This window comes from Natator depressus, chromosome 9 (assembly GCF_965152275.1).
Source record: "Natator depressus isolate rNatDep1 chromosome 9, rNatDep2.hap1, whole genome shotgun sequence".
Lineage (NCBI taxonomy): Eukaryota > Metazoa > Chordata > Testudines > Cheloniidae > Natator > Natator depressus.
This window is the reverse complement of record NC_134242.1, coordinates 51,346,236-51,371,366: the sequence shown is the minus strand read 5'-3', so window position 1 is coordinate 51,371,366 and position 25,131 is coordinate 51,346,236. Positions and strand designations below refer to the sequence as shown.

Genomic DNA, 25,131 nt, shown 5'->3' with positions numbered 1-25,131 from the left:
ACCATGTTTTAGGTGAGGTCCCTATCCACTGGATCGTCCTTCTCTATCTCAAGGCAACAACTGTTGTCTTCAACAATGGCTAACCCTAATGACCTGTCACTTCCCAATGCAGATATACAGCAGCAGATGGAATGACAGAGGTCCTGGCAAATATACCTCCCGGGTCACCCACCATTCCCGCATGAAAGCCACCAGACCCTGGCCAAGTGTGAGTAACACAACCCCAGGCCAGCACTGTGGCAGATATGAGACCTTGGAAACATGGTAACTTCAAAACAGCTATTGGGCTGAGACATTGCAGATGATATGGGCACTGAGATTATTCATTAACTTGTGTATCTATAAAGGTTATATGTATCTTTGTGAGCTAGGGATTGTATTCTACTTCAGGGGGGAGGGTTACCAGGCTTCTCCCAGGAACTTAAAAAAAATCAGTCGGGGGTTGTAATGAGGCCGAGTGGCCTCCCTCCAAGTAGGAGAGCGAGGGTCCATGACAGCGGTAATTACTGTAGATCCCAGGACAGGTAAATAACTCCAGAGAAGTACTACATCCTGGTGGAATGGCATATACTAGTTCAAACCTGGTTCAAGAGGTCCAGCCGACAAAGAAAAGACCTTTAGTATAAAGAGTCACCCTGAACTAGCTGAGTGGCCCTCATTTTGATCCAGGCACTGACATGAAACTGTTACCAAGAGGGCAAAACCCTGCTTGAAAGGTTTGAAAGACTTCAGGACTCTACCAGGGTCTCCATGGGGAATATCGGTGATACCTGGCAAGCTCAGAGAGACAAAGTAGATGAGGGAATATCTTTTATTGGACCAACTCCAATAAATTAACTCCCCCGCCTTGTCTTTCTAATATCTTGGGACTGACACAGCTACCACTACTCTGTATACCTGGTAATCTTCGCATAGAAGCATAGAAATGTAAGACTGGAAAGGACCTTGAGAGATCATTGAGTCAAGCCCCCTTGAACTGAGGCAGGATCAAAAAATCCTAGATCATCCCTGACAAGTGTTTGTGCAACCTTTTCTTAAATACCATCAGGGATGGAGTTCCACAATTTTGGAAGCCTGTTCGAGAGCTTAACTATCCTGAGAGTTAGAAAGTTTTTCCTAATATCTGACCTAAATCTCCCTTGCTGCAGATTAAGCCCATTACTTCTTGTCTTACCTTAAGTGGACATGGGAAACAACTGATCCCCATCCTTTTTAAGTCAACTCTTGATGTATCTGAAGACTTATCAGGTCCCCCCTCAGTCTTCTTTTCTCAGCCTCTCATACCCTTCCCCTCCACCGCCTTTCCACCAATCCCAACAAGTCATGCCAGGTTTCAAGGGCTGGGTGTGGATTATTCACCTGTATTTGGTAGTGAATGGTATCAAGCCCCACATCTAGCTTTGTTCTCAATACCTCATGCCCTTGTTAGCCACTTGGCATGCGTGAGGTGTGCAGACAGCCCTCTGTCACCAAAGAAGCAAAATAAAGGCAGTGAGAGATGAATATTTCTGTTATTACTTGTTTCACTTGAATGAAATGACACAATTGGGTGGTAGCAGGGGGCACTCACTCTGAGCAAACGTATATTTGTGAGCATGTCAAAAATATAAGCCACTTGTGGGGAATTACCCAGCCTGCAGGGAAAGAAAATAGTCAGATGCTCCCAATTATGAGAAAGGAGACAGAGCAGGAAAATAAAGATTGCGAACTGAGAGACTTTAATCAAATCAGATCTCCTGACTGAGCTGAAAAATTCAAACCCAACTCCAGCCACAGACTGTTCCATGCTATTGTTTCACTGAAAAAACAAGAACTGCAGCTTCTTAAAACTATAAAAGGTTTTCACATGCCAGATCATGAAATCTTTCCTGGTGGAGTCTTTTCTTTCTCCTGGACACTCTGACTGGTAGTTTGTAACTGTTAGATTGCTCAGGAGTGCCGTGTTACAGGAACTTGTATTTTTAAGGGAGGAAAGAGAAAAATAAAACATTTGTTTTGAAAAACAATTACACACTTGAGACTTGATTCTACAACCCTTCCACACACACACTTAGCCTTGACACTCATGGATTGTCACTGCAGCCATAAGAGCTAGAGTCTATGTGCTCCCAGCCACTTCCAAACTTGAGATTCTGGAGTACAACATGGCAACTTCCAGAAAAAAAGCACTTGTTTACCAAAAAGAAAAGGAGTACTAGTGGCACCTTAGAGATTAAGCAATTTATTTGAGCATAAGCATCCAATGAAGTGAGCTGTAGCTCACGAAAGCTTATGCTCAAATAAATTGGTTAGTCTCTAAGGTGCCGCTAGTACTCCTGTTCTTTTTGCGAATACAGACTAACACGGCTGCTACTCTGAAACTCGTTTACCAAAACCAACCTGATTTGACCCCTAGATGCTGTCAGATGTAACATTTAACTGATGTTCTTCACAAAACTTTCAGTATTTCCAAATGTGCTTAACTCTAGACCTACAAATCTAGCACACTTTTTGCCTGCTAGAGCATCAGATGCATTGTGGGCTAACCAAAGGGAATGAGGGTTCTTAGCACAATCCAGTCAACCGATATACTTTGTATGAAAATTGTTAAATTGCAGTTACCTTCAGAGATTGTGTTTTATCCTCAGTCTGGCTGTGGCAGCTGCATTCACATGGAGGGGGTTGTGCAAAGCCTGAGAATAGAACACAGCTTGTGCAATAGCATCAGTTAACAGTGTTGCCAGCCCTTGTGATTTCAAAAGTCTTGCAATATCTGTTTTTTCTTAAAGCCCCAGCTCCTGGAGTCATCCAAATATGAGAAACATCTCATCATTCATATTTTAAAAAGCAAGTCTAGTCCTTCTGGTAGTGGAGAAAAACTTGAAAACATGAACCCTCAAGACCCCAAAGGAGCTCAGCATTTGTTTCATGATTTTTAGGCATCTGATTCATGATTTTGTATGTTTGAAACCAGCAATACTGCAAGCATAGCAGAGCCGTGTTCTAAAGTGCTTCTGATAAACCACAGGAGATCCTTTATAGGAAAATCTTCTTTGGGGAAAGACGCTTGCCTGTTCATTTTTAGGAGGGCCAGAACAATGTCATGGTACATGGACTCACACTCAGTCTTAAGCAAGAAGCATCTAAGAAAGAAAAGGAGGTACAAACTACAGACACAAACAGCCTTCCATGCAACTTGAGTCCCAGCTTTGTCTCTGTTGTTTACCAGGGAGCACACCTTGTCTGGAGCTCTGCACACCACACAGAGACATCTAGTGGCTACAGATAAATGTTGTTACAGTCTATCCAAATGAACATCACCTCTTTGAGCTATTCTCTTAAAACAAACACCCCACAAGATACATGCAACTTTGACTGCTCCTCCAGCAAGGGAAGACTTGCTCCCTCCAGAGTAACAGCTCTTTCTGGAAAACCAGCTGTTTTATATATGCAGTACTGCCAACCCCAACAATTCAAAAGCCCCCCAAAAGCACTGGATAAAGCACCGGATTGGCCCCAGTAATCAAAAGGTGTTTTTTAAAATGGTTTGTCTTCTGATGTCTGCACTCCCCATCCCCTCCAATGTGTGTCACCAACTTTCCCAAATTTATAGCAAGTAACCCAGTTTTGGCTCTTGCCTCAGGAGGTCTCGCTAGAGGACCCATATGAGATCAGGGCCCCTTTGTGCTGGGCACTGTGCAACTAGTGACAATTCTTGCCCTGAAGAGCTTACAGAGCAGCACAAAGCATGTGACAAGGGACTAAAACTCATCTCAGATAGGCACCACCAAACAGCCTTTGGTAGGGAAGACCTTCCAAGCCCTGCAGAGCTGGGCAGGATCAAGACTGATGACCTGCAGGTGACAGGCTGTAACAGAGCTGGGCAAAGTCTTTTGGATAAAAAGTTGGACAAACATAATTCAGCTTTGGCTGACCCAAAACTTCATGAATTTGACATGACAGCTTCAACCATTCACAAAACAGCTGGAAGAGGACGAGATGGTGCTACCATTGCCACCTAACAGCTTGTATCCCAGTGGTTAGGGCACTGACCCAGGTTGGAGACCCCAGGTTCAAATCCCCACTGAGGTCTGACTAGAAGGTTACCAGAAGTTACCCAGGAAGATTTTGAAGCATACAGTAGGTGACCGCCACTGCTGCATCAGTTTATAGTTTGTTCTTAACATTCCATGAAACATCTGCTCTGATGACATTAGCAGGTCCATGGGACTTAAGCAACAGAAAATGTAAGTTCTCTCCAGCTGTAGGGGTGACACCGCACCTGCTGTTTTTCAACCGAGTCAACTTTTAGAAGTAATTTTATTATTTCAAGTTCAGAGGGTTTGTAATGTGTATTAGAGCCATCCAGAAAATGGAAATTTCCCCCCCACCAACCTCTGAAATGTATGTTTTTGAAAAACAGTGTTCTTCCCAAGCCAGAAGGAAATATCAAAAATGTGATTTCCCACCCCACTCCCCTTGGGAAGAGTGTCGAGAAATATCTCCCAAAACTGAATTTTTCAACTTCCCAGCTGCCAGCCTGGGAGCAACTATTAACAGGAAATATACAGAAAGCCTGAACTCAGAGCTTAGCAAGTCAATGAAAGAGGAACTGATTTCCCAATGTTTTGTTTCAAGGCAAAAGTGTGTTTTTAAGTGTCACAAAATTGCTCTGGGATCTTAACATTTAAAGCAAACGTAACAATCTAACGACCACTTTTAGAGGTTTTTAAAGATCATCTGTATGTGTGAGCTCAAATTTCAAGAAAATCAGAGTTTTTCTGATGAGAGGTTCTTTCTGTAACTGGTAAAACCACTTCATTTCACACCCTCGACACAGGAACCTAGCTGAGATGTTATTTTTTGGGCTATATTTCCTGGTTCTTGTAATTCAAAGCAAATGGAGCTCACTCCAGAGGCACTAGCCATATTTTATCCCAAATGACTAATAATAGCTAAGGTCAAAATTAAACAGCTGACCCGGATCCAACATCTCTTGTATCTCTCCGCCTCATTGACTCTCCATCTCTTTCCAAGTCTCATCTGAAAATATATCTTTTCTCCCTTGGCCACAGCTGTTAATTTCTCTCTATCTTATTTATTATTTAGCTTTGTAATACATCTCAGGATGCTGTGTGCATTGAAAGACACTCTACAAAAGGAAATTGTATTTGACTATTTTAGAAAGCTCAGTATTCTGCGTTCAGTATTGCACCCCAAGTTTTCAAACATCACAAGTGAGTCTCAAAAATGTCATGCAATTGTTTTTAAAAATAAGAAATTCAGAGGTTCTTTTATTCTAGATTTTTGAAACCTGAGGATTTTCATTTTCATAATTTTCTCTTTACTCATAAAGGCTAAAAACTCTCCCTTTTTAAGAACAAAAAGAGAAAGCTGAGATTCTCACATGATCAGGAACTGGGGCTTTAGGGGAATACCCCATAAAATATTGGGAAACTTGTGATAACATTGCAAGAACTAATAACTCTGTGGCTTCTTGGCCCAGATATCTCTAACAAGATGCCCTCCTGTCTCCATCTTTTTCCCTATCAAGATCACACTTCCCTTTAATTGTTTCCTTTCAAATGCCTCATTTAAAATTACGGAGATCTCCTGTGTTCAGACCCAGATTTGGGCCCTGATCTTGTAAACTGACCTTTGGGCCTTTATGGAGCCAAAGGGATGTCACCCCTGTACATTCACGAGAGCTGTGGGTTTCTCTAGAGATCAAATGTCAAGATTTTGGTGGGTTTATTTACTTGTATTATTTTTATTTTAATTGTAAAACAAGAAGCCACTTCAGGCTCCATGTACCCTGGTCCTTATTTGAAATAGCAATCTATACAAAAGAACAGCCCGCCAGCAAGGAAGCAAATCCCATGCACAAGCAAAGGCTCAGCCAGCCAGGAATTCCAAATAACAGTCTACAAATATCCTAGCTCCCCGAAGACCTCTGCGTCAGCCCTCCCCTGGGCCAGAGCAAACAGAGAACATTCCCAGCATGCCCTGAAGTTCAGCAGAGCTAGGCTAGCTCAGGCCAGGCTGGGAAGGGAGTTCTACAGTTCAGGTCCCTTGTGGAGAATGCCCAGCCAGAAAGTCCTACTGGCTGTTATGTTCATGGCACACGAATGGAGAAGACATCAAATGCTCTTGCTGGAAGGCTGCAACTGACTACTTTATTTCTTACCCTTCAGAGCATTCACATGCACAGATACCACCTTAATGTGGAAGGGATGTCCAGGGAAAAAGCGGATTACCTCTTGAGAACCCTCAAAGACCATCACATTGACACTGTGGGCCTCCAAGAAACACAAGTTAAAGAAGATAAAGCTGCCAAACATAAAATCTATGGCTATACTAAAATCACTGCTGTCAACCATCCAAAACATGGGCTAGCAGTGTACATGCAAAATGGATTAGAGGATGTGGAAGTTTGGAAGAATCATAGACCAGTGGAAGAGAGATCAACATGGTTAGAATTAGGGACATCATTATAGTAAACATATACTAGTCACCTAACATTATGTGGCCTCATCCCATCTTCCCTTCCCTTCCTCATCTGGCCATCTACATAGGTGACTTTAAAAGCCACCATGAAGACTGGGAATACTGCTCTAATGGCACAGCCGGGGAGCAGATCACAGAATGGGACTCCCTTGAAGACTTCCACCTGCTCTATGATCCAAAGCAATATGGATCTTTTTGGTCTGCGAGGCGGACAACGGATCACAACCCTGACCTGTGTTTTGTGACCCGTAATAGTGCAGGTGTCCCACTGGCCACAACAAGAACCATCCTGAATCACTTCCTGCATAGCCAACATCACCCAATCATCCTCCAGATTGGCCTGGAAGTGCCTCTTCTGCAGTCTGTGCCAAAGCTGTGTTGGAATTTCCGCAAGGCTGACTGGCCCACCTACACTTCAGAAACAGAACATCGGATCCCACGGCTCGAAGCAATACCTAGAAACTTTGGTCATTTTACAAACATCCTGAAATCGATCTCTAAGAAGTATATCCTGCGTGGTCACCACAAGGCTTTCACCCCCTGCTGGACAAAAGAATCCGAGTCCCCCTGAGGGAATATGAAAAGAGCGGCAACCCAGATAAAGCCACTGTGTGGCTTGAGTCCTTGAATTCAGAGATCTTGGAAAGGTGGAGAGAGGCCACTGAAAGCCTGGATTTCACCCATTTGAGCCATAAGGCATGGGCTCTTTTGCGGCAACTTGGAGGATCCCAGCCAGTAATGCAACACTCAGCAAAGGTGACAGAAAATGTTGTTGCCTCTCATCTTCTTTCTAACAGCAAGATGCCACCAGACAAGATTACACACCAGGAGGTCCAGCGGGAACTCCGCAGAAACCTTCAACAATGCCCGGAGAAATCCCCATTCTCTTCCCCATATTCTGTCAAGGAGATCAATGTTGCGCTGTTGGAAACCAAAAGTGGGAAAGCTGCAGGGGTTGATGGCATTCCTCCAGAACTTCTCAAGAGTCTGGGGAAATGGGGACGGGAATGCCTGTCAGTGCTTTTTACTGCCATGCATAGAACCGGAGAAGTGCCAACAAGCTGTTGACAGGCAACAGTGGCTGCCCTACAGAAGCCTGGGAAACCCCCAGAGGATGCAGAGAGCTACCACCCAATTTCTCTCCTTTCAACCACCAGCAAGCTCATGGAATGGGTGCTGCTCCACCATCTGTCTGATATTATTGAAGACATCCTCCCAGAGGGGCAGGCAGGATTTTGCCCACAGAGGAACTTCTGTGATCAAGTAGCTTCACTTACCAGCCACACTGAGGTAGGATTCCAACGTAAGTTGAAGACAGGGATCATGCTTGTTGATCTGTCCTCGGCATATGACACTGTTTGAAGACAAGGCCTCTTCCTCAAGGTCTCTTGCATCATTCACTGCCGGTGAATGATCCACCTCTTGGCAGCAATGACTGGGGACCTCCACTTTAAGGTACACCTTAATGGCCAGATAGTAGACTAAGAACTCTTACCTTGGGCATCCCTCAGTGCTGGCCCCAATACTTTTTAATTTATACACTGTGGATATACCAGCAATGGAGTCAAGGAAATTCATGTATGTGGATGATATTGCCCTAGCTATTCAGCATACAAGCCTCCATACCATCAGCTGCACCCTAACCCAAGATCTTAGCACAATAGTTGATTATTTCCACTGCTGGAAATTTAGACCTAATTTCCCCTCCCCCCAAAAAATGGTCACTGCTTTCCACCTGAACAATAAAATAGCTAATACCAAACTTGATGTGCAGTTCTGCGGTGAGAGTATCAGCCACTAAGCTAACCCAAAGTATCTTGGAGTTACCCAGGACCGAAGCTTGACCTTTTGACAACAACTCAATAACACCCGCAATAAGGTCAGGTCTCATGTCACACATATCATATAGTTGGCTGGAACATCATGGGGCTCCAGTCCACGGACCTTACGGACCGCAGCAATTGCCTTGGTATATTCTGCAGCTGAATATTGTACACCAGTGTGGTCTCATAGCAGTCACACTAAACTTCTTGAAACTCAACTCAATAATGCTATGCGCATAGTATCGGGGATGCTCAAATCTACTACAGCTGACTGGCTCCAGGTCCTATCGCACATCCAGCCTCCACAGATTAGAGAGCTGCTCAGACATCTTGCTTTCTTAATCACGTCAATGCAAATACAAGGATCCCACTTCACCATGACCTGCAGAACCTGCCAAAGATGAGATTAAAATCCTGCAACCCTCTATGGAATTGTATCAAGATCCTTACACTCAATTTTGATGCTGAGGCTCAGTGGAGAGCCACATGGAGCACTTTGACCACTCAAAACAAACAGCTCGTCGTTGACCCTGTTGACAAACTACCGGGTTTTGATTTATGTTGAAAAGACTGGTGCAGATTGAATTGCAGCAGGACATCTCATGGGAGATGTGGACAAACTCTCTTTAAATGGAAAATGAGGCTAATACCTGTATGCAGCTGTGGTCACAAGCACAAAGGATATAGCACGTCAGATCTGAATGTCCCCTTCATTCTTTTGCCAGGAACCTGAAGCACATTCACCAGCTCACTGCTGTGGCAATATGCTGGCTATCAAACTTAGATATAAATGTGTAGTTGTTGTTATGACGGGTTCGGTCACAGAGACCGCCTTGGGACTGTCATTTGATGTGCTGAAACTACCTCTGAGCCCATTTTCCCTGCCAGCTTGGAACTCCAGAACCCTGCCTTGTTGAGCCAGACATGCTAGCCTGCTGCAACACAGATCCAGGGCCTGGGTCATGCCCCCAAAGCTACAGACTTTAACCAAAAACAGCTCAGCAGGTTACCTCTCCAGCACCCAAACGCCAGTTCCTAATGGGATCCAAACCTCAAATAAATCTGTTTTACTCTGTATAAAGCTTATACAGGATAAACTCATAAATTGTCTGCCCTCTATAACACTGATAGAGAGAAATGCACAGCTGTTTGCTTCCCCAGGTATTAATCACTTACTCCGGGTTCATTAATAAACAAAAGTGATTTTACTAAGTATAAAAAGTACAATTGAAGTGGTTTCAGGTAATAACAGACAGAACAAAGTAAGTCACCAAGCAAAATAAAGCAAAAACACGGAAGTCTAAGCCTAATACATTAAGAAACTGATTACAGGTAATATCTCACCCTCAGAGATGTTCCAATAACCTTCTTTCACAGACTAGACTCCTTTCTATTCTGGGCCCAATCCTTTCCCCTGGTACAGTCCTTGTTGGTTCCAGCAGACATCTCAGGTGGTAACTAGGTGCTGTCTCATGACTGGCAGCCCCTTTTGTCCTGCTGCACCCCCTTTTATAGCTTTGGCACAAGGCAGGAATCTTTTGTCTGGCTTGTCCCCACCCCCACCTCATCAATGGAAAAGTACAAGGATTAAGATGGATTCCAGTATCATGTGACATGGTCACTTGTCCCGTGAGACCCCAGTCTCCATTCTTCCTGGGCTGGCCCACACATACACAGGAAGGTTTACAAGTAAACAGAGCATTTACAGTTCATTGATTCTGAAGCACCCTTAATGGCTTCCACTTAATATGTTTACATCAGTAATACCAGTTTACATCTTATTCTCCTAACTCCAGACATAGAAAGGATACATGCAAACAAATAGGATGAACACACTCAGTAGATTATAAGCATTGTAATGATACCTTACAAGAGACCTTTTGCATAAAGCATATTCCAGTTACATCCTATTCACATTCATAAGCATATTTTCATAAAGCATATGGAGTGCAACATCACAGTTGCTACCTACCCAAGCCATACGAAAGAAGAAGAAGATGCCCAGATCAGATGCTTCCCTACAGAGACGCCAGCCTGCAAGTAGGATCCAGGAAACCTCAGAGAATTTAAGGTGGTAGAACACAATTTCAGTATAGCTCACTTCTATAATGAGTTGGAGGTCAGTATAATTTTTACATTTTACAGCTGGGCAACCAAGGTAGGAGGGAAATGCCTTGCCTAAAGTCAGGCAGCAGCAGAGCCAGGAATAGAACGGCAGTCTCCTGGTCCAATGTTCTATCCACTAGCCCACACTGCCTATCCCTGACTTCAGCATGATAGAGTAATATCTGGAAATTATATCTTTTTATCTGTCTCTTTAATGCAAATAAGCAGCTGAAACTGAAGAGGAGGAGGAACCAGCACTATACATGAGCAAACAGCTCTCTGCAGACAACCACCGAGTGCTCTGCTGACCACAGTTTGAGTACTCTTAAGGACAACAGGTATTTTTGCTGTAGAAGATGAGTGGGATGCCCTACTTAATTAACAGACTTCTTGGGCTCTTGCTGACCTAAAATTTACTCTGAACCAAACAACAAATAGCTAAGAAGATATATTTGCCCTAATAAGTAGATAAGGCTGTTCACGAGATATTTTGCACAAAGGGGATTGCAGTTTAATACTTTCCATATGTTTACAAAAGAAAAAGGAATGTGTTCTTCAAAGACTTTTCCCTAATAAAAAAATAATAGAAAAATGGTTTTTAACAAACCTCAAAATGCATCAGATTATGCCAAAAATATTATTATTGGTACAAGTCAGAAGGAAGCAGTTCACAAGTCCCGCTAGAACATCATATCACCACCTCTCTCCAGACACTATGCTAGCCAAAAAAGTAGAGAAGTTAGATGCAGTGAACACACATTTTTCAAGGAAGAAAAAAGTAATTTCACTCACAAATGGGTGGAAAAGCCACATAAATGGCTGCAGTACATATCTGCCTATTACATTTGAGAAGCCAAACAGTGCTAGAGCCTAAGTGGTAATTGTGCTGGCTCGGTAGATAATGTAAGGAATAATGCCTCCTCAGCTGTATATAATGAAGGTGCAATTCCACAGAGGAATTCTAGGGACACCACAGACCAGGAGTCACTATATCCCAGAACTATGGACTTACTTTATGTGCATTGCGGGGCAGAGGTGACACACATTGGTCTGAGAAGGGAGGATACAAGACAAATTGGGAAAATAGTTTTTTAATCTAAACATTCTGTAATTTCGCTCTTTCTCCATGGGTTTCTAGTCTGTTGTTTTCCTGCTCCTTCCTGTAAGCTTGACATTCTTTTTTTTATTATTAATATTTTTAAAAAGGGGTTGTCAGCTGTTTTAGGCATTAGCGGGGGGGGGGAATGAAAAATGGATACCTTAATCTTAGGGGGGTTTATATTTCTGCCCTTCACCGTAGTATCTGAGCAGAAGACAGCGTTGTTGTCAGACTATTTCAAAATCCCTTAAAATACATTTTAAAATATATTTCAGCATCCCTGCAGGGTTAGAAACCGCCACATAAGCATTGCGCATGCAAAACCAGGAAGTGAAACTGATCAATAGTGTTCCGTTGTCTAAATGCAAAAAATAAATTTGCAGCCCAACTACTGAACAGTAAATTAGATTTTATGCATCCGTTCTGCATTAATACCCTAAGGGCTTATTACTAGCATAGATAAGGAAATAAAAACACTCCGCCATAAGCCTTATATACCAGCTGAGGTTTACTAGAATTTCAAAGTCTGGTGGCTGGTGTTTAAATATTTAACACATTGAACCATCTAAAGAATATGTCAAAAATACTGTAGGCTTTCTATCATAATAGTAAGCAAAGCTTGGGACATGCTCTAAGACCAAATTAAGCAAAGGCTAAGTCTGTGGCCATGCTTTATAACAAAGATGTAGAAAGAAGAGAAGGTTTCAGGGGTAATTTCTGGTATATATGTTTCTGGTATATCTGAAAGCACTATGAGTACTTTTTTCTGTCCTTCATTGGACTGTCTTTTGGTTCTTGGTTTGCACTGTGCCGAGCACAGCGGGGTCCTAGTCCACACCATGGTGGGGGTCTCCAGGCACTAGCAGCAGAAATAATATTCCTTGTACATCCTGATGTTTTGTTTGTGTTTCTGTTTGTTCCCATTCAGTTAGCCGATGTTTTCAGTGAGCTGTTCACAATAGCCCCTAGGTCTTCTTCCCGAGCGGTTACAGTTAATTTAAAACCCAGCAATGTGTAAGAGTTGGTTGCATTATTCCTTCCAATACACGCTGACTTGCATTTGTCAACATTTAATTATAGCTGCCATTGGGTTGCCTACTCACCGAGTGTAGTTAAAGCTATCCAACATCTCTGTGCAAACTGAAACAACTGTGTCATTGGCACATTTTTCCAACTCACTGTTCCCTCTCCTTTTCCTATATCATTATCGAACAGATCAAACACCAGTCTTATCATGGGTCCTTGAATCATGCCACTGTTAACCTTTTGCTAGGTTGAAAGTTGATCCTTCATTCTTCCTCTTTGTTGTTCAACTCTGGTAAATTAATGGCATGGGTTAGCAAGTGGCTTAGGTTGGTCCAGCACCTCCTCTTTTGACTCTTTACAGATAATAAAGATGAGGTACTGATATATGATCCTTTAAAGGTAATCATACTTCTATTGATTGCCAATTGATCTGATTAATGAGCTGATAGTAGTATGCTTCTTGTCCCAGAATCACAGGGTTAGAAGGGACCGCAAGGGTCATCTAGTCTAACCCCCTGCCAAGATGCAGGATTTGTTGCATCAAAGACAGGTGACTATCCAGTCTCCTTTGGAAAACCTCCAGTGAAGGAGCTTCTAAAACCTCCCAAGGCGTCTGTTCCATTGCCCTACTGTTCTTACAGTTAGGAAGTTTTTTCCTGAGATTTTATCTAAAGCTGCTGTGCTGTAGTTTGACCCCATTGCCTCTTGTCCTGTCCTCTGTGACAAGAGAGAACAACTTTTCTCCATCTTTTCTATGGCAGCCTTTCACGTATCTGAAGACCATTATCACGTCCCCCCTTCATCTCCTCTTTTCCAAACTAAACATACCTCGTTCCTTCAGCCTTTGCTCATATGGCTTCCATCCCATCTCTTTGATCATCTTTGCAAAAAGAAAAGGAGTACTAGTGGCACCTTAGAGACTAACCAATTTATTTGAGCATAAGCTTTCGTGAGCTACAGCTCACTTCATCGGATGTAACTCACGAAAGCTTATGCTCAAATAAATTGGTTAGTCTCTAAGGTGCCACTAATACTCCTTTTCTTTTTGTGAATACAGACTAACACAGCTGCTACTCTGAAACTTGATCATCTTTGTCACTTGCCTCTGATCCTTTCCAGTTTCTCTACATCCTATCTATACATTGGTGACCAAAACTGGACACAGTACCCCAGCTGAGGCCTAACCAGTGCCAAGTAGTTTGCATTTGCTTTTTTTGCAACAGCTTCACATTGGTGACTCATGATGAGGTTGTGATCCACCATAACTCCCAGATCGTACTCAGCAGTGCTGCTGCCAAGCCAGTTCTCCTCCCTCCCATTCTGTATTTGTGCATTTGGTTTTTCTTCCTAAGTATAGCACCTTACATGTGTCTTTGTTGAATTTCATTTTATTGTCTCTAGCTCAGTTCTCCAATTTATCAAGATCCCTCTCAGTTTTAGCTCTCTCCTGCAAAGTATTGGCAATCTCCCTAGCTTTGTGTGATCTGCAAATTTGATCAGTATACTCTCTATACCTACATCCAGGTCATTAATAAAGATGTTAAACAACACTGGACCCAGTACAGATCCTTGTGGGACCTCACTTGAGACCTCCCTCCAATCTGACATCATTCCATTAATAGTTACTCTTTGTTTGGGGTTTTTTGATCAATTAGGTATCCACTTAATGGTAATTCTGTTGAGCCCACATTTCTACAGCTTACTTATCAGAAATGTCATGTAGGTCTGTGTCAAAAGCCTTGCTCAACTCCAGCTTTATTGTGTCCACCAAATTCCCCTATCCACCAAATCAGTTATCCTGTCAGAGAAGGAAATCAAGCTGGTTTGGCATGATTTGTTCTTGGTAAATACATGCTGTCTGCTAGTGATCACCCCATCATCCTGCAGATATTCACAAACAGAATGTTTTATACATTGCTCCAGTAGCTTTCCAAGAATCAGGCTTCATAGAACTAAAACCAACTAGTTCAATACCTTGCAGTTTGAGAATACACTTCAATTTGAGTGTACTTGCCAAAGTAAAGCCTTCGACTTTTATTAAAATCAGGGGGAAATCCAGAAAACCTCCCAACCACATAACCAGATAGGAATAATACAGTATTGGGGATATCTATGGTATCATTCTTTGCATATGCTCTTAGATGTGCACACTTATATCCTTCCTTGAGGACCTGGCAGCATGCCAAAGGAATCCAATGGCCCAGGTTCCTTATTGTCCAAGATTGATGGTAGATATTCATGCTAATGCTCAACCTTCCATGTCCAAATCTAACTTCCTCACCCTCAAAATATTGGGGTGTACTTATCATATCCATCACCTCTTGCTCAAGTTGATTTGCGGTTATTACTTTTATATTCCTGGGGTTACTGTTTACTGTTAGGCTTCAACTCCTGCTCTGAAGCAAGCTATTCCTACTTCCACAAAAGCCATGGGTAACTGTCAGGTCATTTATCTATTCAAGGGTCACAGGCGTATTTTATTTGACCATACTAATGCTAACTTGCTTCAGATAATGTCTTATAAGATACAGGTCTGTAGGTTCCTTGCATTACAGCTGAATATAATGAAGGCTAAGCTAGCCTTATGGGCTGCAGTATGGTCATCCCAAGTGCAAGGCTGGTATCTCCCCAGAATCCTTTTTGGAGAAGGCTGATGTAAAGAAATCATATGCAATGCCCTTTACCGACTTCATTGCTCACTTTGTTCCCAGGTAGCCTACTGATTCACTCGTTGGTTTCCTGATTCTGATAAAAACTAACAAGAAATTGTTCAAGTTTAAAAGGCTTTTGGCTATTTGTTCCTCACGTCCCCTCTTAACCCTCCATATTTTTATTATACGCTTTATGTTCCTTTCTATTGGCCCCACTTGGGGGGCATTTCCATTTTCGGAAGGATACCTATTTGGCTCAAATAACCTCTTGACTCTTGCCAGTTGACACTAGTGGGATTTTTCTTGCCACCCTGACTCCTTTTTTCATGTAGGGGTATCATATTTTCCATGACTTAGTGTGTGCATAGGTAGCCTCCATGCCGAGGGCAAGGATTCTAATGTTCTCCCCTCCAGCAGGAGGGTCTTTAGCTCAGATCTTCAAAGGTAATTTGGCACCCAACTCCTACTCAAGTCACTCCCTTTGAAGATCTGGGTCTTTTTTACTAGCTCCAACATTTCTTTTTTGACCACTCCCCACCCCCAAAAATTTGAAGTCCCCCATTTTAGCATTTCAAACATCTCCACCCTTGGATACATTGAACGTAATTGTATTTAGGTTTGGAAGGATTCAGTTTTTACCGGTAAACGTCAATTTCACTGTACACATGCAAACCACTGAAAAATATTCCCATCAATAATAATTGAAGTTTACAGATAGGCAAAGTAAGAAAAATGCTGCTTGAGCACTTATTAGTGGGTGTCATTCAATCATGGTTATCTGACCCACCTCCCCTGTAATTTCCTACAACTGTGAAAGCTTAAAATCGATAAATATAAACAAAATGCTTAAAAAGAAACATTGATATTATCCATCAAAATTATCAATATAAAAATCTCCCAAGCCTGACTATATTGTGTAGTGACTTCACCATGGTCACTCCTTGAACAACTTGTGTATTACTTCGGCCTATGTCGAGAATAGCCTTTCTCAAGTGCTGTAGAATGAGATGGCCCAAGAAGTGGTCATTTCAGATGTGGAGAAACAGGCTGATGCCTCTGTGCTGGCTGTCTCCCAGGTCCCCTGCATCATATACTGCTACTGTACAAGCAGAACATAGCCACAACTGGCAACATAAGGTCACAACATAAGTAGTGCTGGACACTGAACAACCGCACACGTCTGATCCTCAGTGAGGCATCAAAGGAGTCTGTGCTATTCCTTTAAAACACTGCAGCACAGCTGCTGTTTCTCCATTCTGAAGGGCTGCAGGTTCTCCATCATCTGCTGTTCTGAGGAGCTGTGAATCTACTGGTGGCCAGCTGGTCTTCTCAGCAATGATCTGGTGCTTTGAATGGAGAGAATAATACCACCTCCTCTCTCTTACGCAGCGCTTTCCATCAGTGGCTCTTATAGCACTTTACACAGGCAGCCTGTATCATCACCCCCATTTTACACATGGGGAAACTGAGGCACAGGGAGGCAGCACGATTTACCCAAAGTCACCCAGCAGCCAATAGTAGAACCAAGGATGGAGCTCAAGTCTCCTGAATAGAGCTGGTTGAAAAAAAATTTGGCAAAGCAGTTTTCCTGTGGAAAACATTGTTTTAAGTAAACTGATTTTTTTTTAGATTGTATTGATTTCTACAAAATTTGCTTTAGAAAAGAAAACTGGAAATCAGTTTTGGAACAAAAAGGTTTGGTTTCAAAATGACTGTTCTGACATTTGTTTTCCCTTTTTTAAAATAAAGACATTGAAACCAAAGTGAAACATTTTGATTGACCTGAAATGAAATTTTGTTTTTCCAATTTTGTTTTTAAAATTTTGGCTTCCCCCCCACCCCCAATTTGCTGCATTTCCCCCCCAAAAAAATCTCAAAAAAGTTTGTGGGATGGAAAAATCTGTTTTCCTACCAGCTCCATTCCTGAATCCCAGTCCAGTGCACTACCCACTATTCACGACTCACTGCCTCTCTCAAATAAGTGAATGGAGTTAGGGAACACACTTGAGAATGGGATTATTTCAAGGAAAATGAAGCATCCATCTTTTTATCCCTTAAGAAAATGCACCACCCCATCTGCATGGAAATTACAGACCCAGTACCATTCTCTGTACTACTGAATGTATCTGTCTAATGAGAACTGGTGATCTGTTGTATGCTGTGCTTCTCTGATCTTGCCTTTTCTAATTAAAAAACACAGATAAAAATTACAGTTTGAATTTAATATTTCTTTCACAATCTACCATCCGAGGAGAAGGAAGAAAGAACAAACTAGAGAAATTTGAAGACGCAATGGGTTCAAACTACAGCATCGCAGGTTTAGGCCAAATCTCAGGAAAAACTTCCTAATTCCCTAAGAACAGTAGGGCAATGGAACAAACTGCCTAGGGAGGCTGGGGAAGCTCCTTCGCTGAAGGTTTTCTAAAGGAGGCTGGATAGCCATCTCTCTTGGATGGTTTAGACCCAACAAATCCTGCATCTTGGCAGGGGGTTAGACTAGATGACCCTTGCAGTCTCTTCTAGGCCTATGGTTCTGTGACCTCCCTGTGATAGATGTTAGCCAGGTCTCTTAATGTACTTGTGGAGGGTTTGATACCAGAGTGATGGGTGCAGTAGCAGAACGTGAGAAAACTAAAGTAGAACATGTCCCAGTGGCCATCCTGCATATTTCACTACTCCTCCTTTCTACAAAAAAATTAAAAAAACATGGAGTGCTTGAGGATTCACTGTACATCTATGCCTAGATTACATCCCCCTGCTTAATGTAAGGAGAAAAACCCAAATCCAATACTTCATATAATCCACCAGGGGAAAAAAACCCAACAACTAATAGCAATATTTAATTTCTCACTGTAAGATTTCTTCTGACTAATGTGGCCTTCCTTTGCAAACTCGAGGTTTTGAGGTGCTCAAACTGTCTAGGAGGAATGCCACATTTTAAAGAGAATATTTTTGAAGCATTATCAGTGGGCAAGATTAGTGCCCATGAAAGCCAAGGGCTCATAGCAGTGAACTGAACTTGGACTGTCCTCTTGCAGCTCTGCCAATTCACATTCAACCTGTCCTGCCTCATCCCTACAATCCCCACTACAAGCTCTCACATTTCTGCGGCTGCACCTCACTTCTGACCAGCCACGAGTCCCTACTAATGCAGTCTGAGCCTAAAATTGCCAGGTGTGCTGCGGTTTTGTTATTCATCAGAGAGTCACTCAACTGTGTTGACCAGTACATGCTGGGCTAATTTATCTATCAATCACACCACATCTATTAATAGGCATAAAGAACACAATATCAATATAACATTGTATCGTGTGTGTATATATATATATATATATATATATATATATATATATATATTTCTAGCACTAATGTGGCCTGAACTGGCCTGTCTTTATATCATCCTGTTCTACTTATGCCCAGTATCCTATAATGCTTTGGGAAGCTGACATCAGCTTTGGCATTAGCAAATAGAAAACTTGTCAAAGGCAAAATACACTTAGTGTTCTTCCCTGGCACAAGCAGGGGAAGCACTGTCGTGGACCAGAACCTGGGATGCTGGTGTCCAAAACAAAGCTAGGGAGGATACAGACCAACATATTGAGGAACTAGTGCAAACTGATGGGCTGGATTTTAGTGACATGTACAGAATTTTGTAATTTGTGAAATCATCCTATGAAGACCCCTCGCTGAAATTCATCACTCTGGAAACAGCTTCAGTGTAAAGTGAGTTTAACAAAGCTGCACTAGACGGCATCCCAGAAAGTTCCCCACACTACACTATTATTAGCTTAGCAATAAACTTGACTGATATTGATTATTTGATCTCTTGAGTGGATTTCATAATGAACCAAAGTGTGGTCAAGCAATTGACTGTACAGTTCACCAATAACTACTAAACACATTACACTTGTGGCTTCGGTCACTATTTAAATGCAGGTTAGTAGCTAATGGTTAGGGCATGAGCCTTGGAAGAGCTGGTTTGAGTCCCTGCTTCACCTCAGATGTCCTGTGTGACCTTGGTAAGTCATTTAGCCTGTGCCTCTGTTTCTCCTCTATTCAGTGAAGAATAATAGCCTTGCCCTGTCCCTGAGGGGTGTTATGAGGATAAATACAATAGAGATTGTAGCATCTGGGCACCTTACAGTGACAGGGGCTGTGTAAGTAAGTATCACAGATAAGTCATAAGTCAACAAGAACTACAGCCCTGAAGAAGAGCTCTCTAGAGCTCAAAAGCTTGTCTCTTTCACCAAGAGAAGTCAGTCGAATAAGATGTATTACCTCACCCACCTTGTCTCCCACAAGAGATACTGTTAGCTTTAAAAAAAACCTAACCCAGATTCCATATTGACAGCACAGTGTACACTTAAATGAACAGTCACAGGGTCTCCATCTTGGAGCACCCCGTCCTGGCTGGGGGCAGCATTACAGACACTCCATCTGCAGTTTCCCCTTCTCAGGGCTCCTCAGGAATATTTCCCCCGATACTCTCTTAGGATAACTCATTAACAGACACCTCAGCTCACAAAATCAAGCCCAATACCACAACTCAGGAGGTTCTGGCTCTGCCACCGTCTGTGATTCCAGGTTGGTCATCAGTGTCAATCTTCCTTCAGGCTGAGGGTGCTCAGATTCACCCACTCAGTACACTCCTAGAGTTCAAAGGACCCAAACAACATCCATGCACCCTGGCCTTGTTCGAAGTACCACAGCCCCAGTTCCCTGCCCTTTCTTCAGAACAGCAGCACTCCCCTGCAATCTTTTCACCGCTCCAGGGACTACTACAGAGACTGGCCCTTCCCATAGCTTCTGTCCACCAATGATCCCCGCCCTCCAGGCACAGCCAGGTGGGTTAATTGGCCACTTTCGCCACCCAAGTGGGGTAAACACCCCACCACAAACCTTAAACGGTAACGCATTGATGGAGCCCAGTTGTACCCACAGTGGGGAATATGGATTTCAGTGGGGCTACACCTACCGCAAATACTCCCCAGCATGACTGCAGAGGAAACACTCTTGCCTGATCCAGCAAAGCCCTTGCTTCACTAGAAAGTGGTGAGAAGTCCCATTGACTTCAGTGCTGAAAGATCAGCAGGTTTCCTGGCAGGGGTCCCAGGAGAAGACTAACTTGCTTACTGGTCGTCTCATGGACACATTCAGGGGATTAATTCAGAGATAAATTTGTAACTGCCAAGATTTCTGACTAGGCAAGCCTGGCTTTTCCTGCTGCCTCTGAACATTGATTGCTCTAAGGTTCACCATTAAGAAGAAAGCTGAACCCTGCTTCAAATTCCTGCTATCCCACAGGCCCCTGGGACAGAACTGGCTGTCACCTTCATTTGGGTGGGGTGGGGGGGGCAGCTGTTATCAGCACTGAGGGAAACTGACCTGACAAAATCACTATTGTATTTCTAGGGTGGAAGACACACATGTATTTCAATAGTAACCAGATTATTAGCGAGCTAATGGCTCTCTCTGATGGGATGGTTGGATTAACTGATCGTGATTTAATTGGTGTTGCAAATTGCTAATTAAGCCTGTGAAGAGGACCAAAGAAAAAAAATCCATTTAGTTAAAGAGATGGGGTGATAGATGGAGCGTATTCAAGTCATTCACATACAGGGATTTTTTTTTAAATTCTTGATTGTTTATTTTAACCACAGATAACAAAGATAAAAAGAAGAGTATCTAAGCTGGAGTAAAGAGCTAATATCAGATTTTACAACACGGTAAGACAGACCAAACGTCTTCATTATTAAAGGGAACATAACAAAGACAAATGTGGACATTTTTAGAAGCCTGTTGCACCGCTTGTATTCTAATGGTTTTATGGTGGCACATGAGGTCTTAGGTATACGTATACAGCCCTCACCACATAAAAACTGCAACCCTTTCTACTAAAATCCATGGTTTTATTCCTGTGATTGCTTTGACCAAAACATGAAGTCCATACTCCATGTGCACCACATTGGTAAAACTCCTGTCAGGCCAAATCCTGACTCCTTACAGCTCTCACACGCACCAATGGGAGTTTCTGGTGCTCCACAACTGTTCAGCATGAGGGCCTAGAGTACATCAAACAAGAGGGAGAGCTCATCAGTCCTGATGGCTGTTTTCTTGTGTCTCAGTGGGTATTTCTGTACTTCAATAAAAAACCCAGTGGCACCAAGTCTCTGAGCCCGAGTCAGCTGGCTCAGGCTGTAGGGCTAAAAATTGAAGTGTGGACATTTGGGCCCAGGCTGGAACCCAGGTCTGGGGACCCTCTGCCCTTGCAGGGTCTCAGACCCCACGATCCAGCCCAAGCATCTGCACTGCAGTTTTATAGCCCCGCGAGCCTGAGTTGGCTGATCTGGGCCAGGTGTGCGTCTTTTATCACAGTGTAGACATACCCAGCATTCCTGGGTGATGCAATGCCATCTTGCGGTGAGGGGTGCAGAGGACAAGGACAAAAGATGTGTCACCAACAGAGTTCTTGTCTCCGAATCAGCCCACAAAGAGCCAAGCAAAAGTAGGTGAGTGGAGCTGTGCAGAGCACATCCATGGAGCTGCCAGCTCCATTCCTGTAAATGCCAACATGTAGGCCTGACCTGAATGGGCACTTGGTATAGAGGTAAAACAAAGAACTGTAGAATCTGGGGATTCTTACTCAGAACACTCCTATAGCTTTGAAGGCCAGAATGGACCATTATGTTAGTCTACTCTGACCTCCTGCATAACACAGGCTGGAGAAATTCACTAGTGATCCTGCACCAACCCCATAGCTTCTAGATGAACTGAAGCTTATCTTTTAGCAAGACACCCAAACTTCATTTAAAGTCTCCAAGCAATGGAGAACCCACCACATTCCTTAGCCAGTTGCTCCAGTGGTTGACTGCCCTGTTATCCCTGAAATACCCAATACAATTGCAGGCATTTTAGAAACTGTGAAGACATTTCCAAGAAAGAGGTTTAAGATGGCAAGCTGCAGGGGATTGGTTAACAAAACTTAGCTGCACTGCCTGCTCCTGCAGTGAGCTAGTGACTGGCCCCTGGAGACTGGGATTTGTTTTCTCCCTTCTCTCTCACTTTGTTTTGATGTGAAATTGATACAAATGCAAATAGAGCCAAACCAGTCACACGCTCCAGGGGGAGGAAGGGCGCTCACGCTTTGTTAGGGTTTTTTGCCTTCAAGTGAAACTGCATGGTGAGCGCGCTGTGAAGCCTTTCCAACAATTCCAGCATTCACAGTTAATGAGCTGTGGGGCTAGTTCAAAAGAAGAACTTTTTGTTTTGAAGGACCCAAGAGAAAGAGGTGCGTGGGTATGCCTGCCTGGATCCAGTGGCAGGATTGGGGCCCTGGTGAGCACGTACATTGCCAGACACTGGCTAGTTGTTTGTACTGTAGCACCTCAGAGCCTGAGGATGGACCAGGAATCTATTGAGCTAAACAGCGTACAAATACAGAACATGAAGATGGTCCCTGCCCTAAAGGGCCTATAATCTAAGATTCTGCCCTATTCGGTTCACTGGGGAAGGGGGAAGAGTGTAGGAGCTTCTTCTATGCCCAGGCAATTGTTGCAGTTACAAAGGATGTGGACCTAGACCTCGCTGAGGCATGGCAGTTCATGGCCTCAAGGAGACATGGTTGGTCATCTTGTGGGTTAGGCCCAACATCTCAGTCCTGAATGGCCATCAGGCTGCTTTTACATTTTGGGAAAGCAGAAAGCAACACAACTGAGGATGCTATGCCCAGCTCCATCCGCACACACAGGATGGCACTGGCACCCTCCTCTCGGCCAATACTATGCTTGAGCAAACCTCCCTAGTTGCCAGTAAAAGATAATTAATTTGTACTGGACATTTCTAAATTGAAGAGGAGAATGAACACTATTACAGTAAATATAATTGTACCTCAGAGGTCCCCAAGTGTGAGACACACACCCCTGGGGGGAGTGGAGGAATGTCCAGGGGAGCGCAGCAGGGCTTAGGCCCCAAGGGGACGGGGAGGGAGTTCCACCCATCCCCTCCCCACCCCCAATTCTGCTCTGGTCCCGCTCCCAACCAAATCCCCGGCTCCACACGTGGCCCCATCCCCAGCCTGATCGTGGCTCCACTTCTGGCCCAAGATCCAGCTCCATCTGCAGCTCGAGGCTTGGCCCCCTTATCCCAGTCTGCGCCCCCTCCTCCCTGGAGCTGCAGCCCTGCTGCTGGCCCTGGCTGGATGCAGACAGGGGTAAGGAAGGGCATGACCCTCAAACGTTTGGGGACCACATTCATAACTCATGCTGACAGCATATAGCTCTTTGTCTGCCCCCCCCCGCCGCTGCCAGTGGCTAATCCATGCACAGGCATTCATGAGTCGGTTATTGCAGTTCAGCTAATCATTGTGGCCTTTTTATTCAAACAGAGGCAGCTCTTGGTTTCCTATCCAGAGGTGCAGTGGGTTGGCTCTCAGAAATGACTCAGATGGATGGTGTTTGTTAAATTATTTTGAATACTGGAAGGACTTACAAACCTGAAAGTGGTCACTCTCTCGCCATACAACCATTCAAGAACCAGTCTGAATTAATGTTAAAAAATTCCCCTCTCCCCAGAGCTTGAAGTCAAAGATGAGGAGCTCTGTCATCAGCTTAGCCTTCAACCTACACAACTATTGTCACATTCACTACCATTGAATTTGTTGTAAGGTGCCTTGGGATAAAAAGCCCAGTAGGTGACTCTGTCAAGGGTGAGAACCAGTGGACAATTGCTCTCCCGAGAGCTGTGTGTGTGGGAAGTGATCTTCCGTTTCTCATGCAGTCGGGGGAGAAGTGTGGTTGCAGATGTTCCATGAATCAATTGCTCCCCTTGGATTTGTGTGCAGAGGGGCATGCACCTGTAGATCTCGTACCCCACCCCACAGCTGTGCTTGGAATCTCCCAAGATATTAATGCAGCCAGGGAACATTAAGAAATGCGGCCCTTGCAAATTACAGCATCTTAATTGAATCACTGCAAATTGCAACAGTGCAGTTCCCTAAGGTAGAAAAGGCCTCTGTGTCTCCACGCTCCTTCAAAACTCTTCCCAGGCAGCACCAGCATCCCACTAGCAGTTTCCAATGGAAGATCAGCCCAAAGGACTGCAGAGCAAAGGTGCACACAGTTGATTCAGCTCTGAAGGAGTCAAGGGTCCAGCTCTTGCCTGTGTCAATCTCTCTAATTGCAGCCAGGTCTCCGGGAGGCCAGGGGATTGCCTGGGTAAGAGTTGATTGCAGCACACTGTATGGATTAGCTTTCCTTTTGAACTTTTAACAACTTTGTGAGGTCTTTTACAGAGAGAGGTAAGCAAAAGACACAAAATAAAAGGCAATTTTAGAAAACATCAATTCTTTTTTATTGTGAAACAATGAAAGGAAATTAGTAATCCTCTCTAACACCGACAGATAAACCCCTGGCCACACTTGAAAGGGGGAGTCAATAACTCAGGGAGGTTGGAAGCTCCACAAACCCTATAGGACATGCTCCAATTTGCCTTAGATATGTGCCTTTGTAGAAGGAGCCTGGCCAGATGCTCCCTATAGAAGGGGTTTAGTTTGGGTAGGTGGTGGGGAGCAGGGGTGTGGTTTCGAAGGGGTGTATTAATATTTCAATGGTGTTAAGATGGAGTAACCAACACGAATGATTAGAGCAAACAATGCAGGCAAGTGGCGTGTTAAGTTCACCCTCACAGGCTTTGCCTGCATAAGGAATTGTGGTCGGGTCTAGTTCAGGCTGAGCTAGGTTAGAACTCAACCAGTTAGACTGAGCTGTGAGGTGTTACCATGCATCTGTGCGAGGAGAAAGCTAAGCCCAACCCTTTTCCCTAGTCACAGCATCGTCAGAGCGGGGTAGATTTGGCTGAGGCTAATGGCTCAGAGGTCTATATCGCTGCAGGAAAAGCTCAGGGAAGGAGTAGGGATGCAGAGGGGCACAGTTCCTTCCCTACC

At 43.7% G+C, this 25,131-nt stretch overlaps 1 long non-coding RNA gene across 1 annotated transcript in view; it reads right to left on the bottom strand.

Annotated features, from left to right (window-relative positions):
* The window catches only part of LOC141993487 (uncharacterized), a 200,115-nt gene extending 189,798 nt beyond the window's left edge, over positions 1 to 10,317 (bottom strand). Inside the window, exon 1 of the long non-coding RNA XR_012640870.1 lies at positions 10,282 to 10,317. This is a non-coding gene — a long non-coding RNA (uncharacterized LOC141993487). The remainder of the gene's footprint in view (positions 1 to 10,281) is intronic.
* Positions 10,318 to 25,131: the final 14,814 nt, after the last annotated feature.